The 16255-nt window shown below is 42.2% G+C and overlaps 1 protein-coding gene across 3 annotated transcripts in view; it reads left to right on the forward strand.

Moving 5' to 3' along the window:
• The first annotated feature begins 800 nt into the window (after window positions 1–800).
• Window positions 801–16255, forward strand: part of Ccser1 (coiled-coil serine rich protein 1) — a 1141750-nt gene continuing 1126295 nt past the window's right edge. For 2 of the 3 annotated variants that reach the window (XM_036181695.1, XM_036181696.1), the window contains exon 1: window positions 801–1296. The gene's annotated coding sequence lies outside the window, so the exon portion shown is untranslated. The remainder of the gene's footprint in view (window positions 1297–16255) is intronic. The other variant, XM_036181693.1, reaches the window with a different exon arrangement.

The raw sequence follows: 16255 nt of genomic DNA on the forward strand, positions 1-16255 counted from the left end.
TTCACTCTCGCTTCCCCACCTCCGTAGCCACATCACAGTAAGTCAGACAGACTAACCAGAACATGCACACAAATATGCACACCTACTACAAAGAAGTGCAGGTTGACTTACATTCACTGGCTCTTTTCCAATAAAGTAGTATACTAGACCATGAAGACCTTGGACTTTGAGCAAGAAGCTTATAAAAGGCTCCAGGAGGTGAACTCTGCTGTAGGACAGACCTTATAAACTTCGAAATGCTCCATATAGTAGAATGGGTTAAATGTTTCCGATAGAGTGTTTGTTTCCATGTGTTGTGCTGTCTGCTAAAGGCATACGTACTTATTAGGAGTGGAGATGTAGACGAGGAAAACTGCTGAAGGCCTAATACAACCTTACCGGAAATGAGGCAGTGCAAGGGGAGACAGGATCACCAGAAAATAAATTAGGTAAACAACTGCACCCATGCAACAGAAATCCTTTGCATCTCTGAAGTGACAAATTTTCTCCAAGGGCTCATCAGTCAAATGGTGTCAAGCTGTTCACTGGCTCTGGAATGCTTCCCCCGACCACATTTGTAGGGAGGGCAGTCCACCCTCAGCCAGTCCCAAGGCTTCTATTCTTACGTTTGACAGCCACAAACTGGGAGGCGTGACCTGTTTAAAGGAAAGAAGGCTGGCTGGCTTGTTACCTTGTTCGCTAGAGAGTTGTCAGGACGATCGCGGGGCGGGTGACACGGGGAAAACCCAGACAGAACATTGCAATTACCCCTATTTCCAGGAGGGGAAAGACAATATCCGCGTTTCACAGAACCCAGACGCAGTGCTTTCCCAGCCTTTCAGCGTCCCGCCACGCGCCCGGATCTGTCCCGGCGACTCGCAGCGCGCGGGGATCCGGCGCACCGCGGGCTCCGCTCCCTCCCCCGATTCGGCCGCGGGTGTGCGCGTGTCGCCGCGCCAGGCTGCGTGCGCGGAAGCCAGCGACGCGGTTGGCCAGCGCCGCCCTCGGGCTGCCCCCGCCCGGCCCGACTCTGTCACCCGCTCGGAGGCCGCGGCGCCGCCTCCTGCCGCCGGGGAGCGCGGCCTGCCCGGGAGGCGCTCGCTGCAGCCGCCCCGCGGCCCCGCTGCGCACACCGCCGCCCACCCGCGCCCGCCGCGCGCCCCGCCCGCTCGCTCCCATTCTCGCTCATCATGACTGCCTGCGAAGCTCTTGAGGAGCAGCTGCGGTGGCGCAGGCGGGAGCGGCGGGAGGAGTGCTGAAGACAGCAGCCGACCGCGAGTGGACGGACGCCGCGTCGGGACCAGCCCGCAGCTCCAGGTAGCAGCGCGGTGCGCTCGGCTCGCACGGGCCTGGGCTGAGCGCCAGGTGACTCGCCCCAGCTCGGGCCGCCGGGCCCTGCGGGGGGAACTCGCCCGGCGAGCGTGGGTACTGCGTGGCGTGGCCCGTCCCTGCAACCTGGGGGTCTAGGTGGCAGAGTTGGTGCCTTCGGGGCCGGGGCGGGGACGGTGCGGTGGAGCAGGCGGGAGCCTCACGCAGCGCGCCGACCGCCGCTCGCCCTTGCCTCCCGAGCCCGCCACACAGAGTGGACAGATTGCTTTGTGGCGCACCCGGGGCTCGCGGGGTGCGAACGCGGGGGTGCTCCAGCGTGTGTTCTCGCGCCGATTCACCGGGGCGGAAAGTGAGCCCCGCGCTGACAGCAGGTGGCTGCCAGGCCCCTCACCTTTTGGCTCCAGTCTTGGGGACTCGCGCACACAGTGCCAGCGCCCAGGGAGCGTGCGCAAAGGGGAGACCGAGGGATTTGTGAATGGTGCTACTGCGAGGAAGCTGCGCCTTGCTGATGTAAAGGGGCTAGTATCCCGAGTGAGAAGAAAGGCTATTTATGGCAGAGTTGCGGGGTTCCCTTCTGTGTACGCTCAGCCCCTCCCGCTCGGAACTAGAAGCAATTCTGTTTTTGTTTTTTACCTTCTTGTAGAACATGCTGTATAAAACGAAAGAAGGAAGTCTGAAATTCACTCCCATCTGTGCAGGTAGAAGTGCTCCTTGGAGGTCATGGATCCCTGTTCTGATGTTTTGGTGTCCAGGTTGTCTGTTCCTCTTACCTCTTTAAGGTCCCCCGTAGCACCACAGGACAGAAAACCTGCTTGCTTTCAGCAGCTTTCACTAGTGAAAGCATCACAGTTGAGCATTTTCCTCCTGAAATGTAACACACACCCTCCATTCTTCCCTTCCCATAAGGGATGTTCAAAGAATGTTCACCTATTTGACATGAAGAGCTGTTGTTAAAAGCCCCAGGGAGGATTGTAGAAGCAGCAACTCAGTGAGTTTATGTCCACAGCGACCAACTCTAAAATCTTGTTACTGGGGACGACCTAGAGTACGCGTCATCTAGGCTATAGAATAATTAGTTTGCTTTAAACAGGTGCAATTACAGGATCATAAGTGGAGGCTTAGATGGGAGTTGGGACAGTGTCTCTCAGAGTACCTTAGCAAATGTGTTATGTCCTTTGAAGTAACAACCTTTGTTTCTAGAGAACTGTGACTGGACTGTGGTAGTGGGACTCTACTTCAATTAATTTAAGCTGGATTTTCCTTAAGACTGCCAAATATAATGTTTATTTTTTCAGTCAGGCTGAAATTCCATTTTACAACTACACTTTAGGTAGTTACACAAAAAGAACTAGTCAGCCTAGTATTAGAGTGATTTGTCATCACCTGGTTTAATTAGAGACTGACCAGAACTGTTTTGATTTAAAATAATAATAATAAAAAAAAAAGGTTTGTGTGGGTGAGCCCCAGTGCAAGCAGCTGTTTGTAACAGCCCTGTTCATTTGAACAGTCAAGGATTCCTATTAGATGTCTATCTATTACTGCTGGCTTACGGTGCATTTGCAGTACTGGAGCAGCGTCTTGACCTCAGGTGGGCTCTGAGGACACCACATTGAGACATTGAGTTTAGTATCATAGCAAGGCTATTACACAGCAGCACTCTTGGGTCTGTTGGCACATAGTGATAATTCCATCACCGCGATGCTGGAAGTCATATTTATGGAATGTTGTTAATGTCTTTGGAATCAGTGACTCTTTCTTATTTTAAAGCTGATCCTTATACTATGGGCCGTTAGTTGATACCAAATTCCTGAAGTAGAAAATGAAACATTTATGACCTGATTTGCCTCTTTATTGTACTTTATTACTCATTATAGTACTCATATTAAAGGTCTGTATTGAGCAATGGGTTGTCTTGACAGTTTTGAGGAATGCAGGAACTCTCTTCTTTACATCCCGACCTTCATGAGCTTATGGGCAGTTTGAAGGCATCTGATGTGCTTAGTTAAATACATTATTAACAGCCCATGATGGCTTGAGACTACAGGTCTAGTGAGGAGTCCAGGGGTGCAGAGCATGACAGTAACATTTAATGGTAGGTTTTGTCTGAAAACTCCCCAGTGGGTATGTCAAACTTACTGATTGAAGGGGTAGTGGGATGAGTAAGTTGTGGTGACAAGGCTTAAGAAGTAATATCTCCTGGACTAGAGAACAGCAAAGTAGACACAGGGTAGACAAGATGCTTTGAAACAGATTTGGTTAATGTTAAATATTTGGCCTTTTGGGTCCATTTTGATGTAAAAATGTTCCATGACTTCTCTTCTTGAAGGTTATGGTCAGTATTTCTGCACTTGAGAGGGTAAATCGGTACATTTTTTAATAAGGAGTTTATTCTTGGACTTCTACAGCAGTAATGTACTTGTAGGAAACAGCACTTAAAGTGTGTAAATGTCTTTTATGTCACGTTAAGGCACTGTTTGTCAGCAGTATCAAATCTGTGGTGTACTGTCTCTTCATGTTAGGGTGGTTGCTGTTTCCTTTCTAAAACACTTTTGGGTCTCTTCCCCAAAGAAGTGTGATAACAGCAGTATTGATGAACACGGATAGAACATTTAACACTTTATTATCATGTAAATACATATCCACTAAATCATGTATTTACTCTTATTTTTATTTGAAAACTGGTGGATTTGTTGCATGGATTAGATTTTATCTCAACTTCTTACTTGTATACAAATGACACTTTGGCTACCCTCACATTACCTACCATGGGTATAGTGCGATGATACCAGGCCTGTGGGAACGTTTTCGGAAGAGTGGAAACACTTTCAAAGATCCTTTTCCTATTTCCTGGCAGGAGACTGTATTACTAATAGTCACATGACCCATCTATGTTCTGACCTTGTGTGTGTGCGTGTGTGTGTTTGTATACACTGCAATCTGTGCTATGGTACAAAATAGAATCTGAAGGTCTTTTATAAGGATGCAACCTGTGTATGTAAAGTGAGAGAGACTTTCTAGGGAAACACTGAATGTTTAAACTGCATTTCTTCATTTGGCAAACATAACTGGAAACAGCAGAGTCAACTTTGAGCCTATCTATCCAACATGGCAGCTCAGAAGTACGTTACGGTGACCGTAAATAAACTGTGCAAACAATAGGTATGACTTCCAATAACCAAATGGAATTACTTTCAGATTAGCTGAATTAAAAGGTTTTCATATATCTGTGTTGTTGACAGTGCTTGGATAAGTCATTCCAGAGCGAAAGCCTATTAGATCAGATTTCATATTCACGTGTGAGTGATTTCCAGCCAGGCACTGATCAGTCTGTCTCTCTGTCAGCTAATCTCTTTGCTGTTTGGTTGTGGATTAGACATCACAGGTGTATCATTTTGATAATGTAACCTTGGCTACTATATGACTGAGAGCTTCTGCTTGATTTCCCTACTGGGTAGTGACAAAACCTACTGGCTTTCTGTAATGGACGTGAGCTTTTATCGGCAATATGATCTTCACTATGCAAGAGTGTCAGTTAGCAATAAATAATGAACTATGGGGTAAAAGAAGCAGTGGGAACAAGGAGAGGCTGAGCGAAAGCTTTAATGGAAGAAACATGCTTCATTTGGGAGCTGAAGGTAATTATGAAGATGTAAAACTGGCCACCTGCAACTTCATCAAACTACAAAGTATTCTTGTTTATTTTTTTCAATTTAACTGTTTCCCTGTGTAATACATTAAAAGGGAAAATGATAGTGGCCATCTATGCTTACAAACATCATCCATATGATATTAAAATTATTAAAAATATTTCTTTTTGTCACTGAAAATGAAGTTGTTTGGCCAAATCACTTAGATACTTAGAATTTTGAATACGGCTTTGGATCTTAGGGTCTTATTTATATTACATTCATAATTTAAAGAGTTTTTTTTTTTTGTTTGTTTGTTTGTTTGCTATTTTTGAGACAGCGTTTCTCTGTGTAGCTTTGGAGCCTGTTCGGGAACTCACTCCGTAGACCAGGGTGGCCTCGAACTCATAGAGATCTGCCTGCCTGCCTCTGCCTCCTGAGTGCTGGGATTAAAGGCTTGCGGCGCCGCTGCCGCCGCCACCACCACCCAGCAATTTAAAGAGTTTTTATAAAATTAGACTGATAATTTACTTTAGGCGTATAGCCACAGCATCACAAAGGTGGAGCTGTTGCAAAGCATTACTCCTGCAAGTAATTTAGATAAAAATCTACACACCTTTCCTGAGTCACATCCATGAGTTTATTTCCTGTGTGTCCTTTAGCACTGCTCCTGTTCTTTCCCCTTCCTCGTCTAATTTAAATATTCAGATGTAAGTTACTTCTCTTGGATTTCTGTGCTAAGTCAATTGTTCCATTATGTATTGTTTTAGCTCTGGGCTCATACTGCAGCTTTTAATTGTATGTGCATTTTGGAATTGGCTCAGTATCAAATCATCAGAAATTACCAGTGCTTACCTCAAAAATATTCAGGAAACAGTAGCTGACTGAATGACTGAAAAAATAACAGAATGTCTAGTGGCTGGAGAGGTGGCCAAGTGGTTAAAAGCACTTGCTGCTCTTATACAGGACCTGGGATTGGTTCCCAGCATTCATATCGCATCTCATAATTTCCATTCCAGGGACCTAACATTTTCTTCTGACCTCTGCAGGTTTCTACATGCATACAGCACACACACACATACACTGAGGCACACATGCACACACGAACAATAAAGTAAATAAATATTTTTTAAAAACTTCAGAATCTGTACCCTCATCCTAAGGACTTCTTCCAAAGAAAGCTATTCTAAGAAAGCTTTGAAGGTGAAGGTGTCTCTGGAGCTTTGTCAAACACAGGCACCACTGTCTCTTATATTTTTCGAACAGTGCAACAAAAATATAATTTTGTCAACAACAATAACAATGTTTCTGATGAGCTGGATCCTTCTTTGTGATAAGTACTTTATATCTTGGGTCATGTATTTCTTCTAACACTGCAAAGCCAATTTCTAGCTAATAGTAATGATGAAAGTAGTTTTGTGTCTCTGCACTATGGCCTGTAAGGCTATTTAGACCAGACTGAACTTTTTAATTACATGATGCAAGTTTATTAACTAGCAGGCTGAGAAGGTTTGAAAGAGTATATTTTCTGTCCCTTTCTTAAGAACACTGTATTTATATAATAGCTCTATGTATATTTTAAACTATTATATTGATTAGTGGTTGTGTGTGCTTATGTGAAGGCCACCCGGGAGTCGGTTTTCTCCCTCTCCATGGGTTGTGCAGCTTATCTGTAGGTACTTTACCCTCTGGGTGATCTCACCACCCAAGGATGTATCTCCTATTGGAGTCTGATTGACCGGGCACAGCAACATCAGTACATACTCATCATTTCCTCTCTCTTCACTGCTGCTGCTCTTGATTCTTGGGCAGGTGGGAGAGGTGATGGAGGATGGGCAAAGCTGATTTTCCCATTGTCTCTTTGCTTTTCTGAAATAATGTAAACCTTTGATACCATCCCCTCTCAATTTCAATACAATCCCCTCCACTCTGAATTTTAATTGGGTAATGAAGCTGTAACACGTGTAGTTTTGAAAATGTGTGCCTTTATGCACAGGCTGTCCAGCCATACATTCTATTTCATTTTTGGAGAAGTGCAGCTCAGACTCTGGAATTTTGGGTAACTTGCTCAAGAAAAGTCAGATCAGTTAGGAATCATGATCTCGTCCCATGAAGAGGAGGAAGTATAGTTTATTTTAACTTTTATTCACCAATTCGTCTATTTAAGTGATGTGTTAATCAAAGTGTGTGTAGCAGAAAATATACTTAAAGGTTGACACCGTAGACACCCAGGAATAGAGGTGAACTTGGATGTCATGAAACCCTTTACTAGACTAATTGCATACGTGTATATGTTTTATCATATGTTTAAGTCAGTGAGGAAAATTAGATGAATAATAATCTCAAAGAGAAAAATAGTTGATTGTTTAACTGGATATTACTCTTTCAGCCTATTTTGTAACACTTGTCACAGTCTGTTTTTGTTACTATAATTGTTTAATTCTCAACTTCTGCCTTAGCCCAGCCCTGATTGAGGGGCACTTCTTCTGTGCAGTAGGAAATATATATGCTTGTTTAGCCCAGCATTCTAGGTGTTGTAATATAAGAAATCTTCGATATTCAACCACAAAGTTTCTTTTTCTCTTTTTCTTTTACATACCAACCACAGTTCCCCCTCCTTTCTCTCCTCCCGTTCCCACCCCCTGCTTCATTCCCACTTGCACCCCTTCCACTCCTCAGAAAGGGTAAGGCTTACCATGGGAATCAATAAAGTATGGCATATCAAGTTGAGGTGGGGCCAAGCTCCTTCCCCCTGCATCACGGCTGAACCATAGGGAGTAAGTTCTAAAACGCCAGCTCATTTGCCAGGGACAGATCCTGGTCCCACTGCTAGTGTCCCACAAACAGACCAAGCTACACAACTGTCACCCACATGCAGAGGGCCTAGACCAGTTCCATACAGGCTCCCTAGCTGTTGGCCTAGAGTTTATGAGCTCCCACAAGCTCGGGTCACTTGTCTCTGTGGGTTTCCCCATTATGATCTTGACACCCCCCCCCCCAGCTTATATAATCCCTCGTCCCTCTCTTCAACTGGACTCCAGGAGCTCAGCCTAGTGCTTGGCTGTGGATCTCTGCATCTGCTTCTATCAGTTGCTGGATGAAGGTTCTATGATGACATTTAGGATATTCACCAATCTGATTACAGGAGAAGGCCAGTTCAGTCACCCTCTTCACCTTTGCTAGGAGTCTTAGCTGCGGTCACTCTTGTGGATTCCCAGGCATTTCCCTGGCACTAGGTTTATCTCTAACCCCATAATGGCCCCCGATCAAGATATCTCTTTCTTTGCTATCCCTGTCCATTCCCTCCCCCAACTCGACTGTTCTTTATCCATCTTTAAGTTGAGGGGCATTTAGGTTGTTTCCGGGTTCTAGAAAATGGGGTACCGGTCTAAACAGAGAATTCTCAACAGAAGAATCTCAAATGGCTGAAAGCCATTTAAGGAATTGCTCAACATCTTTAGTCATCAGGGAAATGCAAATCAAAATGATTCTGAGATATCATCTTACACCTGTCAGAATGGCTAAGATAAAAAACACTGATGACAGCTTATGTTGGAGAGGATGTGGAGTAAGAGAACACTCCTTACTGCTGGTGGGAGCGCAAGCTTGTATAGCCACTTTGGAAATCAGTATGGCAATTTCTCAGAAAATTGGGAATCAATCTACTTCAAGACCCAGTGATACAACTCTTGGGCATATACCCAAGGAGTGCTCAATCATACCACAAGGACACTTGCTCACCTATGTTCATAGCGGCTTTATTTGTAATAGGCTTCTTTCTTATAGTTGAAATTCATTTATCTCTTAATATTTTTCTTCATGTCTTTGCAAATTACTTGTTCTCCCCATCCTACCATTGAAGGAAGCCCCCTCTTTTTTTTTTTTCCAGAAATCTCTATTTCTTTAAAGACAGCCTCTTATGAAACTACTTAATTTCCTGAGCCTGTCTGCCAGCACACTGCTAAAACATAGCCTGCTTCCTGGCTCTCTAGCATTTCCAGCTAGAGGTGTGCTTCATTCCAGTAGTTACCACGGGGCTTCATGCTGCCAACACTTTATGGCATATTGCCATATCCTAGACCAGAGTGGTTCATTTTGCCATATCTAACCTTTCCTCACTGGAGTGCCTTACAATTGAACTACATCTGAAAATGTCCCTTAGATCTAAGTCAGTTTCAAAGAGAATGGCCCTTCTATGGCAGAACTTGAAAGGAGGTATTTTCAAGTAACATATGATGATTGTCAAACAACTTAATCCACACTTTCTGAAACGCAAGCTCTTCTGTGTCTACTGTGATGCCAAATACATGTGTATACCAACATGGGTAGTGGCTCCTTTAGTTTGTGAGTTCTCTGCTTCCAGGAAGTTGTTTATTCCGGATCCATTGGCTTTTCCATAATCTTTCTTGAATATGATCTGTTTAGAATGTATGGACCATCATAAAGAAATGTGTTTAGAATATACAGAACATCATAATGAAACATGTTCCATATGTGTTGACTTCTTTTATGACACTCTTCTTTGATGAAATCTAATACCCTTTTGTGCTCAGGAAGTGTTTAACAAGCTGGCTTTACTGCCCTGATTTAACTTGAGAAACCGTACAATAAATCTTCCTCATTAACCCAATGGAGACATCTTGTGATGTTTGAGTACCTGTCCTCTGATATAAGCCCTTTCTTGGAATTAGTTAAATATTGTGACTCTGCTAATACGTTTTCACTGCTGTGTTTAAGTGTTTGCATATGTGTTTGTGCAGTTATGTGGCTTTGTTTTTGCATACTAGCAAATAGTATAACCTAAACCTGCATCAAAATTTCAAGTAAAGTCAAACCAAACAAGAATCGCAGAAATAATCCTTAGCCCTTGATTCTCTGGGGTATTGCTCATTTGGAAGACTATTTGTATGTCTGTCTTTTCCAGCATTGTTTCTTTTAAAGAGACACAAATTACTGGAGTATTGTCTGGATATATAAAGTGTGGCCAGGGATTATTTCTTTCTAATGTTCAATGTTTTTCAAGGACATTCAGGAAAAACACCAAGGAGATAAGTATCCTTGTATCTGAAGCCTGTGAGGGAAAAGGAAGAAAACACCCATAAACCCAACTCAGTCAGTCCTAGAAATGCCAATTTACAGCAGCTTATTTCTGGTAATAGATGAATATATTTCATAGCTGACAAAAACCAATAAGTTTGTACACTAAATTTTAATTTGGATTTCAAATGGATTCTAAATTTTAAGAAGACTATCATCACTCTAGAGAGATGGCTCAGCAGTTAAGAACATTTACTGATCTTGGAAAGGACCTGGGTTTGGTTCTCAGCAGCCCCATGATGACTCACAGACATCCATACTACAGTTCCACATGATCCAATACCCTCCACTTATTTGTGGGCACTAAACATTCATGAGGTACGTATATATGCATAGAAGCAAAACACACACACACACACACCTAAAAAAAAAACTATTACCTATGGAATAAATAACTCAATGATAGTTATCTGATTTAAAATTTTGAAATATTGTATTATATCCAAATACTAAGGAATATTAAAAGTACTTACTAATGAATCAGTTTCTTAAAAGTTAGAATGTATGAGTTACATACAATAATGAATTACATTCTAATTGATTTTTAAAAATATGCATTACTAAACTGAGTCATTAAAGGAAGCATTGCAGACTTATACTCAAAAAGTATATAAACTTTGAACAATATTAAGACAAAAATGGACTTTGAGCTATGTTTCTTTTCTTTTCTTTTTGTGTTTGTGCATGTGTCTGAATGCCAGAGGACAACCTCAAATACTGTTCTCAAGATTCTACCCATCTTTATGGAGGCAGGATCACTCACGGGCTTAGAACTTGCCAAGCAGAGTTGTTTCCACTGATCCATCTGCCTCCACCCCTCCAGCCCTGGGATTACAAGTGTATACCACCACACTCAGCTTTTGTTGCTGTTGTTCAGTGTGCGTTCTGGGGACTGAACTCGTACTTGTAAGGCAAACTCTTTGCTAGCTGAGCTGTCTCTCCAGTCCACTGAGTCACATTTCTTACACTGTGCCCCAGTGTGTAAATATAGGCAATAGAGAGACAGCTTCTCCATCAATAGCAGTCCAGTTTTTGATGGCATGTCCTAGAGTGGGAAGGATGGATTGGAGAATGGAGGTCAAAGGAAAATTATTTTGTCACTTCCATAGACCAGGAATAACCTGCTCTGCCTGAATTTCTAAGGGCTTCTGGAATGTGGCATTTCCTGTTTCTCAACACAAATCCACATTTTGAAATGTCCGTGTATCAGAGGGCGTGTACAGCTGGAGTTACTTGATGTTTTACCATTACAGAGACAGGACAGTATGAACTAGCAGGCCTCCTTAGAACACTAATAGGATGAAGATCACAGGATCCTAGCTCTCCACTGAAGACAGGAATTGAGGGATCCCAGGACATTTCTGAAGAGTCAAATCCAGTGTGTGATGGCACAGAAAGCACCTAAGTGTAATGCAAGAAATGAACAGAGGAGATTTTTTTTTTTTTTTTTTTTAAAGAAAGGGAGTTTTAACTGGAGTATAGGACAGAGTGGTAAATCTGAATTTTAGGAAGTCTTCTATCCCTTTCCAGGGTACTTGTATCGTGAAGACTTGTGTTTCAAAGTGCAATTGTGGTTGTTTATAGTATACCAATGCTAGAAGCCACTGTGGTAGACTCTGCATTCTCACTTGAAGTGCTAACTTTCCATCACTTGGTTTATTCCAGCAGATCCTTCAAAGTTCAGTGCAAGTATTAACTCAAGGCAGCATCTTAATTCCATGCTAGGAGTTTTTTTCTGAGTTCCAGCAACAACTGACTTCTCTACTAAATCTCCATTTAATGTTCCATAATTCACGTTTGCTTGTACTACAGGCCTTGTAAAGGCAAGAGGTTTAAATTTTATTCTTTTGCTTCTGAATCTGATCTAAAACAAAGATATGGAGATTCTCAGTGAGTCTGGTTGCATAACTTTACTACTGCCTGAAAGTGACTTGACTTTTAGGAGCATAGTTGTGGAGATGGCTCAGTCAACGAAATGTTTACTATATAACATGAGAACCTCAGCAACCACATAAAAACCGGCAGCTGCTTCATGCACCTGGGATCCCAGCACTGAGGAAACAGGAGAGAAAGATCCCTGGAGCCTGCTGACCAGCCAGCATAGACAAATCCCAAATCAGTGAGCTCCAAGTTCAGTGAGAGGCCCTCTCTCAACCAACCAACAAACTGACTGACCAAGCAACTAACCAATTAATTACCAACCAACCAACCAACCAACCAACCAACCAACCAATCAATCAATTAGTAGTAAAGAAAAGGTGGAGCACAACTGAGAAAAACACCCAAGGTTAACTTCTGGCCTCCATATACTCAGATACACAAGTGCACTTGAACCTGGACACACATGAAAATATACACACACACACACACACACACACACACACACACACCTGCACCCTCCACCCCCCCACACCACATATTCACACATGTCACATCCACACACACTAAAACAGTGACTTGACTGTCCATTTTATGTGAATTACTTTGAATGCATGCCACTACCCTGATAACCAGTCTTTAGTTTCTTCAAATGCTGTTCTATTTGGCTATTTCATAAACTAAAAACTTATTCCTAATATGGAACCCAGTCACTCGACTTTCATTAGGAAAGTTCTCAAGGAGAGTGAAAGGTCAGAGGAATGTGGATCTGTGCTGTGTGCATTCAGGGTTGGCAGGGCCCAGGAAGTAAGAGCTGTGCAGGCTGTTGGGAGAATGGCTTTTGTCACTTCCTGAAAGCAGAAGGAACCTACTCCACCTTCACATCCTAAGGGCTTCTGGAATGTGGCATCTCTAGCTTCCCTGAACAGATCCACATTTTTCAAATGTCCATGTCTGGGAAGGTGTGTAAGGCTGATTGCTTTTTATCACACTTGTGCCTTTTTTTTTTTTTTTTTTAACAGAGTGTGTGTCTGTTCACAGGAATCTTTATAGGGATATCTAGAGGGTAGTTTGGGAAAAGATTCTCTTTTGTTTAGAATTTCCTGTATTTCAAGAGCCTGAAACACAGCGCTCCATTGTGCAGCAATTATGTGGATGTATTTCCACTCTACAGTTATACCTTTCATGTTTTTGAAGTAGATACACTACACAAATTACAGCCATCTGTTTATTTTTATTCTTCCTCTTCTTTCTTGAATTGCTAACAGGAAGGCTTCAATAATGAAGTGTATGTGTGGGGAACCTGTATTTCCTAGTAATTTCTTCCCTTGGGAGCCCACTTGTATAACTATGATAAATAATATGAATTCAAAATAAGTTAGGCATATGGAAAAAGACTTCTAAAGCATGATGAAAAATAAAGCAGAAGTATTTTTAATCAGCCCAAATAAACTCAGAGTTTGGAAAAATAAGTGAATTCCTTTTTTCTGGTTATATAAAATATATGATTACCACTAATTGTATGGGTTAAAAGTCACGGGTGCCATTTTCTAATGATACTAAGACTGGAATTCTCATAAAAACTGTGGCTGACATGTGTAAAGAAAAAGTTGTTTAAAAACTGTGTCAAGACTGAGTTTATATACAGCTTTGTGGGATGTTTGTAGAAGTGCCGGGAGAAAGGAACATGTTTAACAAGCCCATGAATCTTTTGTGTTGTGCAAACAAAATGGTGTGATTAGAACACTGGGAATCCTGAGCACACAGAAAGGTCAGGATTCTGGGGACCCAGAGTGAGAATTTGCTCTGACTTCAAGAGTGTGCATGGAAAGATGAGGTCTTGCTTTGATTACGTTCCTTGACAGAGACAATAATGCAGTAAAAACTCATTGAAAACCAGCACAAATGTTTTCAATTAAAATGCATTGAAATTAATTTGAACCTGGATCCTTCTTGGTGGTCCATGTGCGGGTACAAACATATATAGGTGAATGGAAATAGTATTTATTATGTTGACACCTGCCTTGCGTGACTTTCTCTAGTGATTATGGATACTTTTAGTCCAACTAGTGGAACAATTATAGGAATCACTGTTTTCAAGAGAAAAAGGCACAGTACTATCCATATATCTGTCTTTTTATCTATCAAGGATTTCATTTTAAGAAACTGGTTCATCTGACAGTTCAGTAGAATTGATTGGTAGGCTGGAATTTGTGTGTTTCCATGTGTAGGCAGAGTTCTTCCTTCCCCAGAAAACCTCTGCTTCTGCTCTGAGATCTTTGGCTGATCAGATAAGACACACTCACATTACAGAAAGGGATCTACTTTGCCTGAAGCTAAAAGATTGCAGATGAGAAACCCATCTGCCCTTGTGGCCAAACAGTGTATATGGGCAAAGTTGACACAAAACCTTAACCACCCACCACAGAGAACAAGGGGAAATGTACCACAAAGACCTTTCTGGCTCACACAGAAACTTATGAATATGTTTTCACTCATCCTGAAATATTTTAGCTGTGGTCAGCTGCTAGAATGCTTAGCCACATATTTGTTCTTTATTCATTTTGTGTTACCTTCTATTAAACACATGTCAGATGCAGCAGACAACAGGATGGAAACCAAGTAAAAAGAGTGATTAGGCTATATCTTCTGGGATTTAGACTTCAATGAGAGAGTGGTACAGCGATACCTGCATCATAAGTACATCTGAAGAGTAAAGATGTGCATGTTTCAACTTTGCCAGTTAGAAGTCTTTTTTTCTCCATGCACAACCAAAGGAAAATGAACATGGTTTATACCAGTGTTAAATTTCCAAACTATTGTGCTTGTTACTTTAAACATGATAGAGTGGTTCATATCTGAAATTAGACTGTGAAAGGTATGTTTGACCAGTGTAGGTCAGCTACATTGACATGATGTTGGCTATACACATTCAATTTAGCAAATTAAAGGATAGCTCTGCATTCAATTTATTCAAGAGTTCTTCAATATATTATGCCTTTAAAAGGTCTGACAATTGGACTGCCATGTTTTACTGATAATCTTGCATTTCATGTAGCCTACATGGGTAAATCTTTTTTTATTGGAGCCAAATGAGTATTTCCTAAGATCACTTCTATGTGTTGAAGCTATATTTTCTTTCTATTTCCTGATGAGGTGTAGACTTGTCTGCCTGACTTTTAAGGCCCTTTATAAGCTTATCACACTGTTAATTCAAGCATAGTCCTTCACTTTGGTGAAATCATGTAACTTGCCACCCTCATACACATCTAGCATATGTATTTGATCCTTTCTATTCATGAAAATCTCAGCTGTCATTACCAGTGAGCTCCATGAACTTTTCCTCCTGGCTTCAGTGTGCCTGGGAATCTGCTTTTTTGCCTCTGCTGGGTTGTGACACTCCATAGTTGACACCAGACAACCTAGTGCAGTCTGTTCTGATAAAAGGCATCTTTCTGTCATGTGAGTTAGCTGTGATGTGAATAGGGAAATAATTATGTTAGTGAAATGTGAAGGGTGGTTCCTGTCTGCTTCCCCCTCAGCAGAGCACTATGTAGCTTTATCCTGATCACTGTAGCTGAATGCAGTGTTTACCAGCACTGGCAAGTCAAGTGCCACAGAGGGATGCAGTACCATAGAGTCCCACATTCGATGTTGCTGTGGATGGCCCACAGGGTTGTTCTTACAAGTGCTTATTACATGGTCTTCCTTGATCTTCATAGTCTCAATCTTGCCTTTTGTGCCTTTAAAACACTTTTGCCTTTAAAAAAAAGATTATGTATTTCTTTTATTACTTATTTTCTATTTATTTATTTATTTTACATCCCAGCTGCAGTTTCTCTTCCCTCCTCAACTCCCAGTCCCTCTCCTCACCCTCCCTTTGCCCCCCTCCTCCCAATCCACTCCTCCATTTCTGTTCAGGAAAGAGCAGGTCTCTCTCTCATGGATATCAATAAAACATGGCATATCAAGCTGCAGTAAGAATAAGAACCTCTCCGTGTATTGAGGCTGGGCAAGGCAATTCAGTATGAGTAGGGTCCCAAAAGCCAGTAAAAGTGTCAAAGGCAGCCCCTGCTCCCATTGTTAGGAGTCCCACAAGAGGACCAAGCTACACAACTGTAACATATATGCAGAGTGCCTGGGTCAGTCCCATGCAGGCTCCCTGATTGTTGGTTCTGTTTCTGTGAGTCCCTATGAGCCCAGGAATAACATGAATCACTAAATGGTCTTATTAATAGAAAACCCAGAGACCTATACTTGGTGAAAGCTGAAAGATCAGAGAAGCAGAGCAAGCTAGGCACAAGTCCTTACCTCTACTAAATCCTCAGCATAAAGAGAGTAAGTTC

The sequence above is a fragment of the Onychomys torridus genome, chromosome 3 (genome assembly GCF_903995425.1).
Source record: "Onychomys torridus chromosome 3, mOncTor1.1, whole genome shotgun sequence".
NCBI classification, from domain to species: domain Eukaryota; kingdom Metazoa; phylum Chordata; class Mammalia; order Rodentia; family Cricetidae; genus Onychomys; species Onychomys torridus.